Source organism: Entelurus aequoreus, linkage group LG13 (assembly GCF_033978785.1).
Source record: "Entelurus aequoreus isolate RoL-2023_Sb linkage group LG13, RoL_Eaeq_v1.1, whole genome shotgun sequence".
In the NCBI taxonomy this organism is placed as follows: Eukaryota; Metazoa; Chordata; class Actinopteri; order Syngnathiformes; family Syngnathidae; genus Entelurus; species Entelurus aequoreus.
Window position 1 is genome coordinate 52,250,569 of NC_084743.1, and position 23,683 is coordinate 52,274,251.

At 39.6% G+C, this 23,683-nt stretch overlaps 1 protein-coding gene across 1 annotated transcript in view; it reads left to right on the top strand.

The window, feature by feature from the left end:
- Nucleotides 1-2,565: 2,565 nt before the first annotated feature.
- LOC133663903 (homeobox protein meis3-like) overlaps nt 2,566-23,683 on the top strand; it is a 95,743-nt gene continuing 74,625 nt past the window's right edge. Inside the window, exons 1-2 of the mRNA XM_062068630.1 lie at nt 2,566-2,580; nt 5,212-5,313. The gene's annotated coding sequence lies outside the window, so the exon portion shown is untranslated. The remainder of the gene's footprint in view (nt 2,581-5,211; nt 5,314-23,683) is intronic.

The following is a 23,683-nucleotide window of genomic DNA, read 5'->3' on the forward strand; positions in this document are numbered from 1 at the left end:
ACACCCTTACCTTAGCTAAAACGAATGACTTTAAATCTCATCCACCCCAATAAAAACGATCCTAAATATTTGTTCAATACAGTAGCATCACTAACCCAACAGGGGTTTTCTCCCAGGGAAATTGATCAAGGAGCTGTTTGTAATATTAGGACCCATGCATCCATCCTCTCGGTGCTGGGTCGGAAGGCGGGGTACACCCTGGGCAAGTCGCCACCTCGTCGCAGGGCCAACACAGATAAACAGACAACATTAACACTCACATTAGTGCTAAATATGATTATGTTATCACTTTCCTCTGGTTCTGTTCCCCTAGCATTCAAAAAAGCGGTTATTCATCCTCTGCTCAAAAGACCTAACCTCAATCCTGACCTCATAGTAAACTACCGGCCGGTGTCCCACTTTCCCTTTACCTTTAAAATCCTCCAAAAAATTGTTGCACAGCAGCTAAATGAAAACTAGGAGTCTAACAATCTCTGTGACCTTTTTCAGTCTGGTTTCAGGGCAAATCACTCTATGGAGACAGCCTTCGAAAAATTGACTAAGGATCTATTGGTAACTATCGATGCTGATGCGTCATCCATGTTGCTGCTACTTGATCTTTTTTGATATCGTCGATCATAACATTCTATTAGCATGTATCAAAATATGTATTGGTTTATCAGACTTAGCCTTTTCTTGGTTTAACTCCTATCTTAATTACAGGATGCAGTGCGTCTTCCACAACAATGTGACCTCGGAGTATGTTAAAGTAACATGCGGAGTTCCACAGGGTTCGGTTCTTGGCCCTGCACTCTTCGGCATCTACATGCTGCCCCTAGGTGACATCATATGCAAATACGGTGTTAGCTTTCACTGTTCTGCTGATGACACACAACTCTACATGCCCCTAAAGCTGACCAACACGCCGGATTGTAATAATCTGAAGGCGTGTATAAATTAAATGAAATAATGGATTTCCAGCAACTTTTTGCATCTCAACGCTAAGAAAACGGAAATGCTGATTATCGGTCCTGCTAGACACTGGCACTATTTTAATAATACCACCTTAACAACTGACACAAAACAATTACACAAAGCAACTCGGTGAAGAATCTGGGTTTTATTTTCGACCCAACTCTCTTGTGTGAGTCACACATTAAGAGTGTTACTAAAACGGCCTTCTTTCATCTCCGTAATATCGCTAAAATTCGTCCCATTTTGTCCACCAGCGACGCTGAGATCAATGTTCATGTGTTCATTACGTCTCGTCTCGATTACTGTGACGTATTATTTTCGGGTCTCCCTATGTCTCGCATTAAAAGATTACAGTTGCTACAAAATGCGACTGCCAGACTTTTGACAAGAACAAGAAAGTTTGATCCTATTACGCCTATACTGGCTCACCTGCACTGGCTTCCTGTGCACTTAAGATGTGACTTTAAGGTTTTACTACTTACGTATAAAATACTAAACGGTCTGGCTCCATCCTATCTTGCTGATTGTATTGTACCATATGTCCCGGCAAGAAATCTGTGTTCAAAGAACTCCGGCTTATTAGTGATTCCCAGAGCCCCAAAAAAATCTGCGGGATTTAGAGCGTTTTATATCTAGGCTCCTACCGTTAATAGTTATAGATGCTACCTCCGTAGAAGTATTTAAGTTCCATCATAAAACTCATTTATACACCCTAGCCTATAAATAGACCCCTTTTTAGACCAGTTGATCTGCCGTCTCTCTTTTTTTGCTCTGCCCCCCTCTCCTGCGTAGAGAGTTTATCAGGTGGCCACAGATCAGTTTCCACGGAAGAACCGCTAGCTGTTCCAAGTCAGATGACCACTCCTCTGTGCATCAATTGGTGACGTCTCTGCGCTGTTGACTTGTCTCCATTCAAGATGATCCACTGCTGGCCTCACTATGAACAGGACTCTCGCATTAATAACTGTATCCACTCGGCATCCAAGGGGAGTGTCCCCACATCTGCGGTCCCTTCCAAGGTTTCTCGTTCCCATTGTGTTGAGTTTTTTCCTGCCCTGATGTGGGTTCTGAGCCGAGGATGTCGTTGTGGCTTGTGCAGCCCTTTGAGACATTTGTGATTAAGGGCTATATAAGTAAACTTTGATTGATTGATTGATTGATTGATTGATTGAAAGTTTTTGAATAATAACATCCCAGTTTATTGCAAAAACTAATTGATTTTAATTGGGGGTCATTCTTGACTCTGGGAAGAGTGTTAGTATTGGTAGACTGTGCATCCAAGGGTTAACAGAGTTTTGCGAGGGATAGGTGGTCAACTTCATTTAGGTGCATAACAGCAATCATGTCATGAAAAGACACAATTTGAAACAATGCATGCTAAACATAGTTTTTGTATAAATGATGATCCAAACTCAAGGCTTTTTTTCTAACCACCGCTGGTAAAAATACACTAATTCCCACCGTGGCGCAAACGTGTTATATCACCGATGGTGCTTTTATTTTGAAGGCCGTGTTGTGTGCGATACTGTGTTATGCCGATGTTTACGAAAAAATGCCGAGTGTACCGGAAGTTGATTTTCTTCAGTGAAGTTCAAAGACAGCAACAGAAGGGAACTGGGAAAAACGGTAAGTGGTTGACATTTATGTATAAATGCTATACATTATGTTTTAAAAGACAATTTAAAACCAACTTCCTTTATGAATGGAATAATGTTGGGTAACGGAGTTTCTTGAATCAACATTGCTCCTGACTTACTACTTTTTACTAATTGCTTCCGTATTTCCTCTTCCTGGGCGCGAAAGGCTAATCGAACGTTCTCGAAGTTATCCAGGAAAAATCTTCTGGGGTCAATTTGAGCGCAGACAATCTTCATAGGTTCAAGAGTGGGCTTTCCTTGTAGATAAAGCTTAAATTTATGGCTACCTCAGCCTTGTGTGGAACGGCACTGACATACTGACGCTGGTCGATATGGCAACACCACTGTCTGTAACCACTAGATGTCACTGTTGAGCCATCCATCCTATATAAGTGAGAGGTACACTCAAACGGTGTGACATCCAATTTTTTATTTTTATTTATTTTTATAGTTTTTCTCGATTCAGGGTTAAGGTTAAGAACCCTAAGAAAAAACAATAATTGGGTGCACAAGTTAGAATTTTCCCTCTGTATGGCGTTTGTATGTTCATTTAGTATGTTCTGGGCCAGGGGGTCTTCAATTACATTTGTCCAAGAGCCAATATCGTTGGGGGAAAATAGAATATATATATATATATATATATATATATATATATATATATATATATATATATATATATATATATATATATATATATATATATATATATATATATGGATATATATATATATATATATATATATATATATATATATATATATGGATATATATCTATATATGGATATATATATCTATATATGGATATATATATCTATATATGGATATATATATATCTATATATAGATATATATAGATATATATATATATCTATATATCTATATCTATATATATATATATATATCTATATATATATATATATAGATAGATATATCTATATATATATATATATATATATATATATCTATCTATCTATCTATCTATCTATCTATCTATATATATATATATATATATATATATATATATATATATATATATATAGATAGATAGATAGATAGATAGATATATATATCTATATATATATATATATATAGATATATATATAGATAGATATATCTATATATATATATATATATATATATATATATATATATATATATATATATATATAGATAGATAGATAGATATATAGATATATCTATATATATCTCGATTCAAAAGCGATTTTTTTCCCGATTCAAAACGATTCTTTCAATACATAGGATTTCAGCAGGATCTACCCCAGTCTGCTGACATGCAAGCAGAGTAGTAGATTTTTGTAAAACGCTTTTATAATTGTAAAGGACAATGTTTTATCAACTGATTGCAATAATGTCAATTTGTTTTAACTATTAAATGAACCAAAAATATGACTTATTTTATCTTTGTGAAAATATTGGACACAGTGTGTTGTCAAGCGTATGAGATGCGATGCAAGTGTAAGCCACTGTGACACTATTGTTCATTTTTAATTTTATTAAATAAATGTCTAATGATAATGTCAATGAGGGATTTTTAATCACTGCTATGTTGAAATTGTAACTAATATTGATACTGTTGTTGATAATATTAATTTTTGTTTCACTACTTTTGGTTTGTTCTGTGTCGTGTTTGTGTCTCCTCTCAATTGCTCTGTTTATTGCAGTTCTGAGTGTTGCTGGGTCGGGTTTGGTTTTGGAATTGGATTGCATTGTTATGGTATTGCTGTGTATTGTTTTGTTAGATTGATTAATTGAAAAAATAAATAATATTTTTTTTTTTAAATACATTTTTTTTTTTAAATTGATTTTTAAAAAATGAAAATCGATTCTGAATCGCACAACGTGAGAATCGCGATTCGAATTCGAATCGATTTTTCCCCCACACCCATATATATATATTTTTTTAATTCTTTTTTTTTAAAAGTTATCTGGGTGTATATTTTAACAAAAAAATGCATGCAACAGAAACATATTAGTTAACACCATCGATCTCATTCAACATTTGCCCTGTTAAATACCAAAAATAAGAACTTCAATGTCCCAGTAAAACTTAAATTAAACCTAAACTAAACGTTGAATTATCACACAGGTAGGTTGTCTTGCCATCTGAGGGCGCTGTCTTTCAAATTACATCTGATCTTTAGGTGAGAAGATTTTTTTTCACTTGTCATGACAAATTCTGAATATTCAGCTTGTCAGTATTTGTTTTTTGCACTATGGGTAAATTAAGAAAACAAGTGTTACTCTTAAAACGTGTAAAGCGAAATTTGCTTAGATTGTCATTTGTTATAGCCAACTAATTTGACACAATTGGTAGCGTTGATGCTATCAATAAATTCCATTTGGAGTAGGTGGGGTTGTCACATTTACTTATATATTGATACATAGCACATATACAGTAGTTGAAAATTATAACAGAAGAAAAAAATAAATGTATGAAGTGTAAAATACCATTTATAAATGTATCAGTGAGAGTGTATTTATAATTTGGAGGGAAACCATGTGGGGATGGACAGTTTGTAGGAAAAGGTGACGGTGTGCCTGTTGTCCTGAGGCCATCTGTTTTTTTTTTTGGTGTGTGTGTGTGTGTGTGTGTCTAACAGAGAAAGAGCCCATCTCAGTAGGGGGGTCAAAAGTGGTAGGTCGTGACCCCTCTGACCCTGTGGGAGTGCAGATCATCAATCAACTGGAGGCTGGACAGAGCAGTAGGAGGGGTTCAAACACATACACAAACACACACTGAGATACAGTAACGCACAATTGAAAAAATATACAATAACCCTACAATGTTAAGTCACAGTAACGTATACCTGTATATATTGTATGTTTGTTTAGGCTTTTGTACGGTTTGATATTTCCTATTTGTGGACACCTGACCAGCACCCGCCAGATACATCTGCAACACATTTTCATTGCACTGCTGTACATGCGTGTGCTTGTAAATAAGCACACACGCACACACACACACACACACACACACACACACACACACACACACACACACACACACACGCTATCAGGGTTATCAGCCAGTACTTGCAGAGCGACAGGGCATGCTTTTTCTCTCCCCGCCCTTCCTCCCCCAGCCTGTCCTGTTGATCAATGAGGAAGTTCTTGGGCCTCAACTATTAATCAGAACCTATCGGTTATCTGTCTGCCGAGCCAACCAATCACGGCCCACCGACAGCTGGGCCATGAAAAATGTGCCCTGGCGGACACGGGGAGGTTATAGAAGTGTGGTGGTGGTGGGGGGCTACGGGGTCCTGGATGAGAGGAGGGAGGTGACCGAGCACTTTATCTGATCCCAGTCAGGTCACGGATGCACGGCTGCACTTCATCCACCTAACAGTGCATGTTTACCATCACAACGGCCCCTCCGTCGTATACGCAAACACACGCTAACTAGATGCAAAGTGTGCAACTTTGTTGGAAACATTCGACGAACAAAACAACTAAACAGAAGTGCAGTGTGTTGTTGTCATGGACTCTTCCTCTCATCCATACAAATTTTGAACAGGGCCGAAAAGTTGCGCACGGTGCTTTTCAACGTGAGCTATAAAAACACAAGACCCCCCAATGAGGGCTTGTCCTCACGCCTCCGAGCTTCATCAAGGCGCCGCCATCTCTCCTCTACATAATCACCGATCTCGCGCTCATCCATTCACATCTTATTGCCATGATTAGATTATATCTAATGCTATTACGCCGCTCCCCATCTCCTCTTTGTCTCCCTCTCGCCCACATCATGGATCTCCGGCAGATCTTATTAGTGTGGGATGCGGGCCAGGTCTCCCACTTTGGATTTATGAACCTTCAGACTTCTCTTCTTTAATCTTTCTGTCCTCCTCTGCTTCCTTCCTCCGTCCGTCCATCTATCATTCCCAGGGCTGGCTGGTGGGGACGGGGGAGGCGTAAAGGGGGAGAGTATTAAACCCGCCGTCCCATCTCTCACTCTTCTGGACAGATGACGCAGTGCGAGGGAGGGAGGCGAGGACGCGAAGGTGGGGAGGAGATTAGTTTTCATAATGTTTCTGTAGTGTTGCGGCAATCGTTTGTTTGCAGATTTTCTCCGTCGTCCGTCACTGTTGGCGCTTTTCTTTGATGGCGCCAAACCGCACAGGTGCAAAGACTGCAGATGACTCAGTTCACAAGTGTCCAATTTTCGGCCCACAGCTCCATTTTTATTGGCCCTCGGCATTCTGTAAAAATAATTGTAATTAATTATTAATGACACGAGTGTCCAAAACAAACAGTCCCAAGTGTAGGTGACTCAATCTCTATGCTTTTTTATTCGGTAATAATCCACCAAAGGGCCAAAGAAACTTGCAAATGCCAGCAATTTGATTAAAAAAAGGTGAGGAACACTAAAGGCCTGGGGCCGTATTTATCAAGCTTCTTAGAATTACTCCTAAGAAGTCTGCTAAGAGTTGACTTAAGAGTAAATAAATTCTTCGCTGAAAGCTGCACTTAAAAGTTAGTTATCAAGCGTCTTACTCACACTTTCAGCGAAGTGTAGGACTGAATCTTAAGTGTCACACTTAGAGCTGAATTACGACATTACTATGTGCCATAAACGGAATTTTAGGTGACGTCATTTCTGTGTCCATAGAAATGACCAATCACGGAAGGGATAAAGAAATATCTTAGAAATATTTAAGTGGACAATGGGAGTGTATATTTTGACAATAAACTACAAAATAATACAAAACAAACTAGTCCCCGCCGGCACTCACGCTACCACTCCCTCTCTTCTCTCGCCCACACACTCACTGACGTCACTCACCTCACGGCCACACACATACGCTACTGTCATAACATTTTCTTTCCAATTCATTAATTAGGCAACTAATTTGAAACTGGTGTGGGTGGCTCTAAAATAATACCCGCTCTGTTTAAACGATACCGTTTGATCAGCTGCTCGTCATCAAACAAATCCAGGACATCCTTCCGCTCCCTGAACGTTCGCGCACGTCTCTCTCGCCTCAGTGCCATCACCTGCTGGCAACTCCTAACCACTTAAGACACCTCTGAAGGTCTCTTAAATATCGTGGAGAGTAGGAGTGATTCTTAGACTTAAGAAAGTTGATAAAAAGCTTTTATTCTTAAGTTTGAGAGTAGGACTAAATTTCGCAAATTCTCAGGACTTAAGTGTAAAATGGCACTCTAAGACGCTTGATAAATACGGCCCCAGATCTACTAAAGATCTGGGGCCGTACTTATCAAGCTTCTTAGAGTGCCATTTTACACTTAAGTCCTGAGAATTTGCGAAATTTAGTCCTACTCTCAAACTTAAGAATAAAAGCTTTTTATCAACGTTCTTAAGTCTAAGAATCACTCCTACTCTCCACGATATTTAAGAAACCTTCAGAGGTGTCTTAAGTGGTTAGGAGTTGCCAGCAGGGGATGGCACTGAGGCGAGAGAGACGTGCGCGAACGTTCAGGGAGCGGAACGATGTTCTGGATTTGTTTGATGACGAGCAGCTGATCAAACGGTATCGTTTAGACAGAGCGGGTATTATTTTTGTCACAGATTTAATACTTTTCGATTCCATGTTGATTTCTGCATGTGGCTGCAGTGGGCTAGTATATATAGAGCCACTCACACCAGTTTCAAATTAGTTGCCTAATTAATGAATTGGAAAGAAAATGTTATGACAGTAGCGTATACACACATACCGTGAGGTGAGTGACGTCAGTGAGTGTGTGGGCGACAGAAGAGAGGGAGCGGTAGCGTGAGTGCCGGCGGGGACTAGTTTGTTTTGTATTATTTTGTAGTTTATTGTCAAAATATACACTCCCATTGTCCACTTAAATAGTTCCAAGATATTTCTTTATTCTTAGACAACGGATTCCCTTCCGTGATTGGTCATTTCTATGGACACAGAAATGACGTCACCTAAAATTCCATTTACGGCACATAGTAATGTCGTAATTCAGCTCTGAATGTGACACTTAAGATTCAGTCCTACACTTCGCTGAAAGTGTGAGTAAGACGCTTGATAACTAACTTTTAAGTGCAGCTTTCAGCGAAGAATTTATTTACTCTGAAGTCAACTCTTAGCAGACTTCTTAGGAGTAATTCTAAGAAGCTTGATAAGTACGGCCCCTGCAATACAGTTGATATAACTCAGATAAATTTGACCGAAGATAGAACTTTTAGTACTATACTTATATTGTGAATGCATGTTGATGACGCACGCTAGCTGTGTCCCGCAAATTTGACAGTGACAAGATAGATAGATAGATTGATGGATAGATAGATAGTACTTTATTGATTCCTTCAGGAGAGTTCCCTCAGGAAAATAAAAATTCCAGCAGCAGTGTACAGAATTGAGATCAAATTTAAAAATTAAAAAGTAAATCATGGGGGTATAAATGGAAACAAAATAGAAAATATAACAATAAGAATAAAAATAAAAAGCAACAATAAGAATACAAATATAACAGTAAAAATAAGAATATAACAAGAGAAACTAGGCAGTAGTGACCATGCGAATAACAATGACAAGCGAATAAATGCATCCTCGATGTGATGCAGTATTCTCGCCAGCAGCTAACGTCCCTCCACAGTGCAAAGAAAGCAATTTTTTTCCTCCATGGTGGCAAATAAACTGTTTCTTACCAGTACCAATATCACTGGAGGACGAGGACTGGTTAAACATGTAACACTACAACGTCGGCGGTTAAGCTAGCGGCAAGCTAGCGCTCGTAAATGTAAAGAAAGGTGGGCGGATCGATACAAATATTGACAGTAACGATACCAAGTATAGTATCAGTATATGGCCGATACTACAATGAGTATATCGATGTTTTTACGATCACAAAATGTGTTGTCGTTTTTGTTGTTGTTTACAAACTCTGGAAATAAGTCCTTTGACACAGGATGGCTTTATGGCAACACATTTTTTATTTAAATCAGAGCCAATGGTAGGAAATTATTGAAATATTTAATTGATATTCTTACAGCGCCATCTTGTGTTTTTGTCTGGTTATAATTTTCATGTAATAATCACTCAATAATCTTGAACATTTTAAGTGTCAGTATTGGTATGACCGATACTGCCCCTGTAACTACTTGGTATTTATAGATACCCAAATTTGTATTATTGCCCAAAACTAATGTAAAGTATCTAAGCAACAGAAGAAGAAGTGTTTATTACATTTTGACAGCAGTGTAGATAGAACCATGTTACAACAGAAAGTAACCAGCCACGTTTTAAAGGCCTACTGAAACCCACTACTACCGACCACGCAGTCTGATAGTTTATATATCAATGATGAAATCTTAACATTGCAACACATGCCAATACGGCCGGGTTAACTTATAAAGTGCAATTTTAAATTTCCCGGCAAACTTCCGGCTGAAAACGTTTCGATATGATGACGTTTGCGCGTGACGTCAATGGTTGAACCGGAAGTATTCGGACCCCATTGGATCCAATACAAAAAGCTCTGTTTTCATCCCAAAATTCCACAGTATTCTGGACATCTGTGTTGGTGAATCTTTTGCAATTTGTTTAATGAACAATGAAAACTGCAAAGAAGAAAGCTGTAGGTGGGATCGGTGTATTAGCGGCGGACTACAGCAACACAACCAGGAGGACTTTGAGATGGATAGCAGACGCGCTAGCCGCCGACCTCACCTTGACTTCCTCCGTCTCCGGGCCGCCGACCGCATCTATGATCGGGTGAAGTCCTTCGTCGCTCCGTCGATCCCTGGAACGCAGGTGAGCACGGGTGTTGATGAGCAAATGAGGGCTGGCTGGCGTAGGTGGATAGCTAATGTTTTTAGCATAGCTCTGTGAGGTCCGGTTGCTAAGTTAGCTTCAATGGCGTCGTTAGCAACAGCATTGTTAAGCTTCGCCAGGCTGGAAAGCATTAACCGTGTAGTTACATGTACATGGTTTAATAGTATTGTTGATTTTCTGTCTATCCTTCCAGTCAGGGGTTTATTTCTTTTGTTTCTATCTGCATTTAAGCCCGATGCTATCACGTTAGCTCCGTAGTTAAAGAGCGTCGCCGATGTATTGTCGTGGAGATAAAAGTCACTGTGAATGTCCATTTCGCGTTCTCGACTCTCATTTTCAAGAGGATATAGTATCCGAGGTGGTTTGAAATACAAATCCGTGATCCACAATAGAAAAAGGAGAAAGTGTGGAATCCAATGAGCACTTGTACCTAAGTTACGGTCAGAGCGAAAAAAGATACGTCCTGCACTGCACTCTAGTCCTTCACTCTCACGTTCCTCATCCACAAATCTTTCATCCTCGCTCAAATTAATGGAAAAGCGACCAAAAGTTGCAAACTTTATCGTCGATGTTCTCTACTAAATCCTTTCAGCAAAAATATGGCAATATCGCAAAATGATCAAGTATGACACATAGAATGGATCTGCTATCCCCGTTTAAATAAAAAAAAATCATTTCAGTAGGCCGGGCAGCACGGTGGCAGAGGGGTTAGTGCATCTGCCTCACAATACGAAGGTCCTGAGTAGTCGTGAGTTCAATCCCGGCCTCGGGATCTTTCTGTGTGGAGTTTGCATGTTCTCCCCGTGACTGCGTGGGTTCCCTCCGGGTACTCCGGCTTCCTCCCACCTCCAAAGACATGCACCTGGGGATAGGTTGATTGGCAACACTAAATTGGCCCTAGTGTGTGAATGTGAGTGTGAATGTTGTCTGTCTATCTGTGTTGGCCCTGCGATGAGGTGGCGACTTGTCCAGGGTGTACCCCGCCTTCCGCCCGATTGTAGCTGAGATAGGCTCCAGCGCCCCCCGCGACCCCGAAGGGAATAAGCGGTAGAAAATGGATGGATGGATGGATTTCAGTAGGCCTTTAACTTGTATTGAAATGGGTCTATTATCATTTGCATTCCAAATAATATATTGTGATATATATCGTTATCGCAGGAGGTTGCATTATCTATCGCAATGTAGAATTTAGGCCATATTGCCATCCGTACTTAGTGTGTTCTGAAAAATATGCAAACTTGATAGCGCACGCAAAGCTGATCGACGAAGCGCGTGTGCAGAAGATTGCGTCTCCTAAATGCGCAAAATAGAGAGCACAATCCATTTAGCGTGTCTGTCTTCATGAATATGCATAATAAATATTGATTATCAGAACGCCCACAATACTGAGATGATGAGAGGCAAATACAATCTCAATAAAAAATGTGATTTATCAAGACTGAAACTGTTGTGCGGCCGCCGTTTTGCGTCTACATTTAGCACAAACATTTGTTGCGAGAAGTAAGACGTGCTCCGCTAAGAAAACAGAAATCAATGCGCGTAAGAAATCAGTCCTGGAAATGATTTAAAATGACCAAAATACGGTAAACATTGTACGTATTACATATTGTTATGAACGTGTCTGTTACTACATTATATATAGATTTGTACTGTGTATATAAAACATTGATGGAGTGTTTTGAGGTTGTTTTAGAGGGTTTTGAAGGCTACACAGTGACACCCATTAGCTGCATCTTTCAAGCCTTTTTTCCATCCATCCACCCATTTTCTACCACTTATACCCTTCGGGGTCGCGGGGGGCGCTGGAGCCTATCTCAGCTACAATCGTTTTTTAAATCTTTAAAATCGTAAAAAAAAAAAATAGACGTGTGCTCTTGTCTCTCATAATGATTGTAAACAATAAGGAAAATTACAAAAAAATGTGCCGTTGCCCTTTAACTGTCAAAGTTATACACAAATGGTTGAGAGAAAGAAGGTGATCATGCTGCAAAGACAGACGACTAAGAGATAGAATATTCCATTTGTGTGTGTGTGTCAACATATATATACTGACAGAAATACAAATATTAGACGTATTATCTATTCAGCTATATAATTTTATAATTGTATGGTGGATGACTTAAGGGCCTGATTAAAGCAAACTCAATTGATTTGTTTTGGTGTAAGTACGTTAAAAACATTTTTTAATAAAGGAGATATACAGTATTGTTATAGTATCACTTACAAACCCAAAACCAGTGAAGTTGGCACTTTGTGTAAATCATAAATAAAAACAGAATACAATGATTTGCAAATCCTTTTCAACCTATATTCAGTTGAATACACTGCAAAGACAAGATACTTAGCGTTTGAATTTGATGCCTGCAACATGTTTCAAAAAAGCTGGCACAAGTGGCAATAAATACTGATAAAGTTGAGGAATGCTCATCAAACACTTATTTGGAACATCCCACAGTTGAACAGGCTAATTGGGAACAGGTGGCTGCCATGATTGGGTATAAAATCAGCTTCCATGAAATGCTCAGTCATTCACAAACAAGGATGGGGCGAGGGTCACCACTTTGTGAACAAATGTGTGAGCAAATTGTCAAACAGTTTAAGAACAACATTTCTCAACCAGTTATTGCAAGGAATCTAGGGATTTCACCATCTACTGTCCGTAATATCATCAAAGGTTCAGATATTCTGGATTAATCACTGCACGTAAGGCCTGTAACCTCGATCCCTCAGGCGGTACTGCATCAAAAAGCGACATCAGTGTGTGAAGGATATCACCACATGGGCTCAGGAACACTTCAGAAAACCACTGTCAGTAACTACAGTTCCTCGCTACATCTGTAAGTGCAAGTTAAAACTCTACTATGCAAAGTGAAAGCCATCTATGTGTTGTTAAAAGGAAAGGCCATGTAACACAGTGGTAAAAATGCCCCTGTGCCAACTTTTTTGCAATGTGTTGCTGCCATTAAATTCTAAGGTAATGATTATTTGCAAAAAAAAATAAAGTTTCTCAGTTCGAACATTAAGTATCTTGTCTTTACAGTGTATTCAATTGAATATAAGTTGAAAAGGATTTGCAAATCATTGTATTCTGTTTTAATTTACCAATTACACAACATGCCAACTTCACTGGTTTTGGGTTTTGTATATGCATAATGCAACATGCATTTCTTGCATCTGGAATGATCCATCACAACACCGCAGCACCCCATATAACCTAAAAATAGGTTCTGTTGTCTGGATCGCGCTTCAATACAGCGACAGGTTGGATCATAATGTGGAGGGAAATGAATGTCTCCATGGTGACAGCCGGCATACAACACAAAAACCTCATTTAAATTGGGAAGTCTGTACCACTTTTGCCGGTGATCTACAAAGACAATTGATAACACGCAGGACGGTCCAAAAGATGAAGTTATTCCTCTGGAAGAAGTACTCTGTCAGAAGAGGGCCTTCAGTCCTCAGTAATGGCCCCTGCAACATCACCACATCGCCAGCTGACGTTTGACGCCCGAACACAACCTGAATCGCCATCGTTCCATTGAAGGAAAAAGCACCCCAGACCATGATGGTGCTGTGAAGAAAACATCCTCAGGTAGGATTTCCTTTTTATGCCAGTAACATAGGAAGCCATCAGGACCATACATTTTCGCTACAAAAAATAACATCTTCTTCCACCTTTCAATTGACCATTTTGGTGCTCTCATGCAAATTCAAAACAAGCCTTTTTGTGGCCTTTGAAGATGTTTTTTTTTGTTCTTAAATATTCAGAGGATCGTCCCATGTTTCGATGGACAGCCAATCAAATTGTTTTGGCTCTAACATGCGCTTTTTTGTTCCATAACCCTCAGGATCTCTGAAGTTAAAAACAACTTTCTTAAAGGCCTACTGAAACCCACTACTACCGACCACGCAGTCTGATAGTTTATATATCAATGATGAAATCTTAACATTATAACACATGCCAATACGGCCGGGTTAACTTATAAAGTGACATTTTAAATTTGCCGCTAAACTTCCGGTTCGAAACGCCTCTGAGGATGACGTATGCGCGTGACGTGGCCCGGCGAACACGGGTATGCCTTCCACATTGAAGCCAATACGAAAAAGCTCTGTTTTCATTTCATAATTCCACAGTATTCTGGACATCTGTGTTCGTGAATCTGTTGCAATCATGTTCATTGCATTATGGAGAAGGAAGCTGAGCAAGCAAAGAAGAAAGTTGTCGGTGCGAAATGGACGTATTTTTCCAACGTAGTCAGCAACAACAGTACACAGCCGGCGCTTCTTTGTTTACATTCCCGAAAGATGCAGTCAAGATGGAAGAACTCGGATAACAGAGACTCTAACCAGGAGGACTTTTGACTTCGATACACAGACGCCTGTAGAGAACTGGGACAACACAGACTCTTACCAGGATTACTTTGATTTGGATGACAAAGACGCAAACGTGCTACTGTGAGTATGCAGCTTTGGCTTCTAAACATTTGATCGCTTGACCGTATGTGCGCAACTTTTTTTTGCGTATGTACGTAACTTTTTTAAAATATATAAGCTTTATGAACCTTGGGTTAGGTGAACGGTCTTTTGGGCTGAGTGATTGTGTGTGTTGATCAGGTGTTTGAATTGTATTGGCGTGTTCTATGGAGCTAGGAGCTAGCATAGGAGCTAGGAGCTAGCATAACAAACACGCAGGTGTTTTTATGCAGGATTAATTTGTGTCATATTAAATATAAGCCTGGTTGTGTTGTGGCTAATAGAGTAAATATATGTCTTGTGTTTATTTACCGTTTTAGTCATTCCCAGCTGAATATCAGGTACCGTGAGTATGCAGCCTTGGCTGCTAAACATTTGATAGCTTGACCGTATGTGCGCGTCACGTACGTAACTTTTTAAAAATATATAAGCTTTATGAACCTTGGGTTAGGTGAACGGTCTTTTGGGCTGAGTGATTGTGTGTGTTGATCAGGTGTTTGAATTGTATTGGCGTGTTCTATGGAGCTAGGAGCTAGCAGAGGAGCTAGGAGCTAGCGTAACAAACACGCAGGTGTTTTTATGCAGGATTAATTTGTGGCATATTAAATATAAGCCTGGTTGTGTTGTGGCTAATAGAGTATATATATGTCTTGTGTTTATTTACTGTTGTAGTCATTCCCAGCTGAATATCAGGTCACCGGCTCTCACAGCATCTACCCTATCTGAATAGCTTCAACTCCCCACTAGTCCTTCACTGGCACTTTACTCATCCACAAATCTTTCATCCTCGCTCAAATTAATGGGGAAATTGTCGCTTTCTCGGTCCGAATCTCTCTCACTTCATGCGGCCATCATTGTAAACGATAGGGAACTTTGCGTATATGTTCAACTGACTACGTCACGCTACTTCCGGTAGGGGCAAGCCTTTTTTTTATCAGATACCAAAAGTTGCAATCTTTATCGTCGTTGTTCTATACTAAATCCTTTCAGCAAAAATATGGCAATATCGCGAAATGATCAAGTATGACACATAGAATAGATCTGCTATCCCCGTTTAAATAAAAAAATTCATTTCAGTAGGCCTTTAATGCGTCCAACCCCAGCTGTGCCACATTTTTGCAAAGATTTTGGCTTTTAAAGGCTGTGGTCTTAAAGGTTTTGCTATTATGCAAAACCAACTTTTCTTACTTATAGGTACCCGTTTCTGTCTATTTGGGATCTGCATAAGTCCCAAAAATGTGGAATCAAACCATGGAGGCATTGCGGAGCTATTGATAAAACAATCTTGCCTTCCTTCTTACTGCCGCTAAACGAGTCATTTGGAATTTGCCCAATTTGTGACTGTTTTCCCAAGTTTGACGTCAGCGGTCTATATACATGTCAGTGGCCTAGTGGTTAGAGTGTCCGCCCTGAGATCGGTAGGTTGTGAGTTCAAACCCCGACGAGTCATACCAAAGACTATAAAAATGGGACCCATTGCCTCCCTGCTTGGTACTCAGCATCAAGGGTTGGAATTGGGGGTTAAATCACCAAAAATGATTCCCGGGCGCGGCCACCGCTGCTGCCCACTGCTCCCCTCACCTCCCATGTGGTTTAAAGGGTGATGGGTCAAATGCAGAGAATCATTTCGCCTCACCTCGTGTGTGTTTGACTATCATTGGTACTTTAACTTTAACTTTTTATACATTTTTACCCAAAGGGCTTTGCATGAATCCGCCATTGTAGTCCGCGCTCTAGTCAATAAGCGTCTTGTTTTTCGCTATCCTCTTGTTGTGGGTCAGACTGGCTCGTACATGCACATGCATCCTCAGCTGTTGCCATTTTTAATATAAAGTAGCGTATAGTGCAAACTTATGTCTGTCAGTGGATCGCTATGGAAGTGCTCGAAACTACAAGAAAGATGACAGGGAGAAGACACTGTTGAAGTGTAGGCACGTAAATAAGACTGCCCACAAAACCGCGCATGCTGAAGAGACAGTCAGAAAGCGGCTTGAAAACGGTCTGTAAAACATAATCTATGCAAAATGTTGACCAAAGAACTACCATTACTTATGTAAACCACGAGGAAGTGTTTTAAATGTAGGAAAAAAATCATAATAGGACCCCTTCAACTAGGGGTGTCCTGATACAACTTTTTCACCTCCGATACGATATTGATATCAGATCCTTGAGTATTGCTCGATACCGATATTAACCCCATACAATATCAGCAGGAATCAAAGCACATACTGTACTTTTATTATTTTGTACTGTGCAATGTTAGAAAAGGCAAGGAAGGAAAATTGTTCAGAGAACAACAAAACATGGACCTCCAGTATTTATTATTAACCATCTAAAATGGACCTATGCTGCCTTTTAGTTTGTTTTTAGTGAAACCCGGTGGTCAAACTAATTCATTAAGTTAAGCTCATGACTCATTAAGTCTAATGACACGTTTGTTACTGGATAATTTTGAATATGCTTCTGTCTTGGAGACTTGGTATGTGTAAGTAACATGCAAGTACTATTATTTGATAATTGTTTATATCAACAAATGCGCTGAATAAGGCTCAAACATTGTCCATTTAAGGACACTTATTACAAGGGATGTAACGGTATTATAAATACCGCCGTATTTCGGTATCAAAATCATCACAATATTACCGTGACATGATACGGTGTACAATTAAAGCTTGGTCAGCGTAAGTTTTTGCTAGCCCTTTTGAATTGGGCAGTCTGTAAGGAAACTACATTTGCCAAAATTGCCTGCGTAGCGCGCGTGTGCGAGGTCTGTGTCTGGCAGGTCATAAAGGAGAGAGAAAGGATTGTTTGTTTCCAGACATTTCCTGAAGTTTTCATTAAAATCTATTCATAACTCTTTGAGCTATGTTACTAAGAGACACACAAACAAACCCTGGCAAAACTGGTTTGCGTATACTGCAAGGCAAAGTTGCCCGCCGCCTTTGTCTGGAGTGTTTCCAAGACGACACATAAAGCCGGTCAGAAGTTGTGATGTTGTAAACCACCGTGTTGTTTTTAATAACATTTAATCAACTCATGGTTTAAATTGATTTGTTACCCATGTTTTAAGTAGGTAATGCACCAGGCGGCAGCGCGGACAAGTAAAAAGTTTGGTGACACTGCACTGCGGAAACACAAGTAATAGAGAAGCTACTTGATAGACCACCACCTAGAAAATATATTTGATGCCAAGGAGGCCAAGCATTAATTTGTGAGGTATTTACATTATTAAACATAAAATTGTCAGCTAACTTTTTTCCAAAGTAATATAAGGTGTCCACTGGAGAAGACACTGGTTCTCTGAAGTTAAAAGTTAAAAGATACTAACGTAAACATTATTGTTTTACAAAACCCAAAACCAGGGAAGTTGTCACGTTGTGTAAATCTTAAATAAAAACAGAATACAATGATTTGCAAATCCTTTTCAAAGACAAGATACTTAATGTTTGAACTGGAAAACTTAGTTATTTTTTGCAAATATTGGCTCATTTGGGATTTGATGCCTGCAACATGTTTCAAAAAAGCTGGCACAAGTGGCTAAAAGACTGAGAAAGTTGAGGAATGCTCATCAAACACTTATTTGGAACATCCCACAGGTGAACAGGCTAATTGGGAACAGGTGGGTGCCATGATTGGGTATAAAAGCAGCTTCCATGAAATGCTCAGTCATTCACAAACAAGGATGGGGCGAGGGTCACCACTTTGTGAACAAATGCCTGACCAAATTGCTTAATAACGTTTCTCAACTAGCTTTTGCAAGGAATTTAGAGATTTCACCGTCTACGGTCCGTAATATCATCAAAAGGTTCAGAGAATCTGGAGAAATCACTGCACGTAAGCAGCAAGACTGAAAACCAACATTGAATGCCTGTGACCTTCGATCCCTCAGGAGGTACTGCATCAAAAAGCGACATCAGTGTGTAAAGGATATCACCACATGGGCTCGGGAACACTTCAGAAAACCACTGTCAGAAACTACAGTTCGTCACTACATCTGTAAGTGCAAGTTAAAACTCTACTATGCAAAGCGAAAGCCATTTATCAACAACACCCAGAAACGTTGGCGGCTTTGCTGGGCCCGAGCTCATCCAAGATGGACTGATGCAAAGTGGATAAGTGTTCTATGGTCTGACGAGTCCACATTTCAAATTGTTTTTGGAAACTGTGGACACTGTGTCCTCCGGAACAAAGAGGAAAAGAACCACCCGGATAGTTATAGGCGCAAAGTTGAAAAGTCAGCATCTGTGATGGTATGGGTATACTTGCCAACCCTCCTGATTTTTCCGGGAGACTCCCAAATTTCAGTGCCCCTCCCGAAAATCTCCCGGGGCTACCATTCTCCCGAATTTCTCCCGATTTTCACCCGAACAACAATATTTAGGCCGTGCCGTGATGGCACTGCCTTTAGCGTCCTCTACAACCTGTCGTCGCGTCCGCTTTTTCTCCATACAAACAGCGTGCCGGCCCAGTTGCATGTTGTATGCAAGACATACTTGGTCAACAGCCATACAGGTCACACTGAGGGTGACCGTATAAACAACTTTAACACTGTTACAAATATGCGCTACACGGTGAACCCACACCAAACAAGAATGACAAACACATTTCGGGAGAACATCCGCACCGTAACACAACATAAGGTTGGCAAGTATGGGTATGGGGTGTATTAGTGCCCAAGGCATGGGTAACTTACACATCTGTGAAGGCACCATTAATGCTGAAAGGTACATACAGGTTTTGGAATGGGAAGAATTCCACCTGAAAAGCTTAAAAAAAAATTTAGTTTCTCAGTTCGAACATTAAATATTTTCTCTTTGTAAACCAATATAATCCAAAAAGATATCTGAATTGTGTCGGGGCACCCTTTTGACCAGCTGATGAACATTTAGTTTAATTGTTGGTTGCAATACATTGCTTAACTTATTTTGTCTCACTCCCACCATTGTGAAGCTCTACTTAGAACCTTCTTAAGATCCCACAGTGCAAAATGTAAATGTTTGCTTTTTATTTTTTTTTAACTCTTCTGAAAATGTATTTTCGGGAGACTGTGTTTATTAATGTAATTTGATGTGTTGATCAACTTTCCTGCATCATCCTGACATGTCCTAGCATAATAGTCAGGAAATGGTGGTGGTGGCGAACCCCAAGATGCAGAAATGGCAGGCTTGATACAGGAAAACATGGTTTTAATGTCCAAAAAATGCAGGGAAAACACAAACCAGAAACCAGGAAACAGGCACACTTGAGACAGCAAACAGGAACTAGGAAAGAGGGAGAACTGGAGACAGAAAACAGTCCACAGCATACAGCTAGTAGCTTACAATACTGCAGCACTGACTGGAGGGCAAGGCAGGTCTAAATAGCAGCCGGCTGATTGACACCAGGTGTGGCCAGGTGCTAATCAGCTGCAGCTGAGGGGAAACAGCGCTCAGGTAGAGAAGCAGGAAACTGAACAAAAATAAGAGCGCTGGCAGGAAATAAAACAAACACATAGGAAAAACTAAAACCTAACCAAACTGTCAGTGACAAGCCTGACAATAATATTCTCCCCTCTTATGTAGCTTCATTATGTAACCAATACTGTAACCAGCTGTTGCACAGACTATCTGAGTCGTTCAGATGGTTGCACGGTGCAAGCATAGTGAGGTCTTTAAGGGGAAGAAAGCCTTCCCAATATCAATATTTTAATTACTGGATTTGCATCCAACACTAAATGCACTGCATTATGATAAATAGTAATGCTGCAAACGTCCACTACTGCAGTGGACAATGGTTCTCAGGAGGATGTAAACAAAAAAAGCCCTGACTAACAGTCATCATTGAAGACTTTGGGGCGTTTAATGGGTTCAGTTCAGTTTAGACTTAAGTCTTCAGGAATGAGTTGGAACAAATAAAGTGTAAGAGGAAAAAGAATTAAAGCTCTGACCAGCAGCTGGGGTAAAGCCGACCCCCTCCATCCATGCCTGTGCACTGACAGGTAGATTAAGGGGCGTGATAGATGCCCCTCTCTCTATCAGCCTCTCTCCATCTCCTTCTCTTCCCTCCGCCCTTTCCCTCCCCTCCATCCATCATGGCGGCCGGTGTAATTGCGGCTGCGTGCGGCTGGCAGAAGGAGCCTCCATCCATCTCCTTAACAACAAACAGTCATGAGGACGGATGGTGCTGCGCTCCCCAGTTAATCTCCATCTATAAGAAGCACAGGGCAGGGGAGGCTTGATGGGGACCTAGCAGAAGTACTTTTGGTTTACTATAAACAAAAAAGAGATGCGGAGTGCGGTTGAGGGTCCATATAGACAAACAAGTAAACAGAATGTGGAAATAAAGAAAGAGGAGGAGAAAAAACAGAACTATGTTGATGGGATGGGTACTGAATTCTGTACTTTCTTACTGGAGGTACTACTGAGTACTCATTCATGTCAAATCAAGCGATACCACATTTTGATACCTTTGCACGTGACGTACCGTCCGGATGCAGACTCGCCATCGGCCTAAGCACTTGGCAGGCAAACACAGCAGACTGGCCCTTGATAAAGTCTGTGGTTTTCCATGCCAACAAAGCTTGTATGCCTGATAAAAAGCTCTCACAAATAAGGTTCCACTTCTTTTCAGGCTAGCTCAATGCTAGTTTACATTGATAAATGATAAATGGGTTATACTTGTATAGCGCTTTTCTACCTTCAAGCTACTCAAAGCGCTTTGACAGTATTTCCACATTCACTCATTCACACACACATTCACACACTGATGGCGGGAGCTGCCATGCAAGGCGCTAACCAGCAGCCATCAGGAGCAAGGGTGAAGTGTCTTGCCCAAGGACACAACAGACGTGACTAGGGATTGAACCCCAGTAACCAGCAACCCTCCGATTGCTGGCACGGCCACTCTACCAACTTCGCCACGCCGCCCCACATTGGATATGCCATTAAAATGCTACTGATTAGCATTACCAATTTAACAAGGCGACTTCAGATTTGGAAATAGTACTAAGATGCAGTTTACAATCAAACAGCTGGTGTGTAAAATGTACACTACTTACAGTATAAACACATTGTAGGGCTCAACATAAGACTAAACTAGAATATTCAACTTAATAGCAAAAGACTACTTCGTGGCTACGGCAACACACATGGGACAAATCAAAATGAATGCATACTTGAAAATTAGATTTAATTTAAATAAAATAAAAAATTATATATATATATATATATATATATATATATATATATATATATATATATATATATATATATATATATATATATATATATATATATATATATATATATATATGTATATTTTTATTTTTTTAACTTCTAAATTCAAACTTGAATTTAATTTAATGCATTATTTGTTTTTAACGCAAATTCGTGGGAAATAAAAGGTCAAATATATATAAAAACATTTTTTGGTGCAAAATAACAATTTTAACATAATCTTAATATAAATGTATAAATAATTCAACTCTGACTGGGATTCAAACCTAGCACCACCACCTTTCTAGACAAGCATTACTGACCATGGGAAATTTTCCATTATTCAAGCGGCTTGGAATACGTTTGCGGTAAAATTTGATATGAAGCTTCCTGTCATTCGTTAATTTACATTTTCCCTGCACTTCTTCACGTTATATGGGGCCCCTATTGATCGCATGGTCCTTTGCACAGTGCGTGGTCTACATGTAGGGATGGACTTCCCTGCTCACAAGTGTAAGAAAACAAGATCTTAAAACTGGACAGCACAGTTATCATTATCATCTTAGTGTTCAAAGTTAAATAAATAAAACAATATTTTATCATTGAACAAATTACCATCACCACATTAACACACCGAAAATTACCATAAATTGGTTCTGATTTCCAGGTAACGGGACTTAGTACTAGGGATGATGTTTGATAAGGAATTACCGAGTTCGAGCCTATTATCGAATCCTCTTATCGAACCGATTCCTTATCGATTCTCTTATCGAGTCCAGATAGGTTGTTGTATATGGAAAAAAACACACAATATTTGGTTTAACAAAAGCTCACTTTTATTATATAATACAAAAATAAAATCTAATAAATAAATAAATATTGACTGTTACCCACCTAAAAAAATAAAATAAAATAAATAAATATTGACTGTTGTTACCCAAAGTATATTAAGTGGGATTTTTCAGAGAAACAAATATATACAGTAACACAAAAACAACCTGTCTCTGTGATCACTATAGGTGTATAAATAATAATATAGTGTTAAATAAAATCAGTCCCTTGGGCACAAAACTGAAAATAATACAGCTCTCCAAAAAGTGCACTTCTGCTGCTATTTGACATAACTGTTTGTTATGATGCTTTGACATTTTTGCACTTTATTTCTTTATTGAAAGAACATGCTATGAAGAGAAAAGTTCTTAGCAAATGTGGTTACAATGCTAATAAATGAAAAGTTAAAGCTAAAAAAAGAAATACACTTTATTGAGTTAACATTATTTCTTTATGGGGGAAAAATGTTATGAGCTAGAGAATATAACAACTACACTACCCAGCATGCAACGGGAGTTACGAGCATGCGCGGTAGCCCCGAAAAGTGTTGCATGTTGCCACGCTGTGAAAGTAAACGTCAAGAACTCAGCCAACACGCCTCGTCTGCATTATTTATAATTAGACAGACAACACATCTACAGTGTGATTTTGTTTTGTTTACAAGGAAAGAAAAACAAAAGTTAAAAAAGGGAGATATGTTGTATATATATGTATGTGCTGCGGTTGTTTTAAGAACGTTGCGACAGCTGCCGTAAAGGAGGTGCGTTGCTATGTTTCCGGTTGGTCGTAAAAGTGTTCGTCATGTGTTTTACCCTGCTAAAATCTCTCAG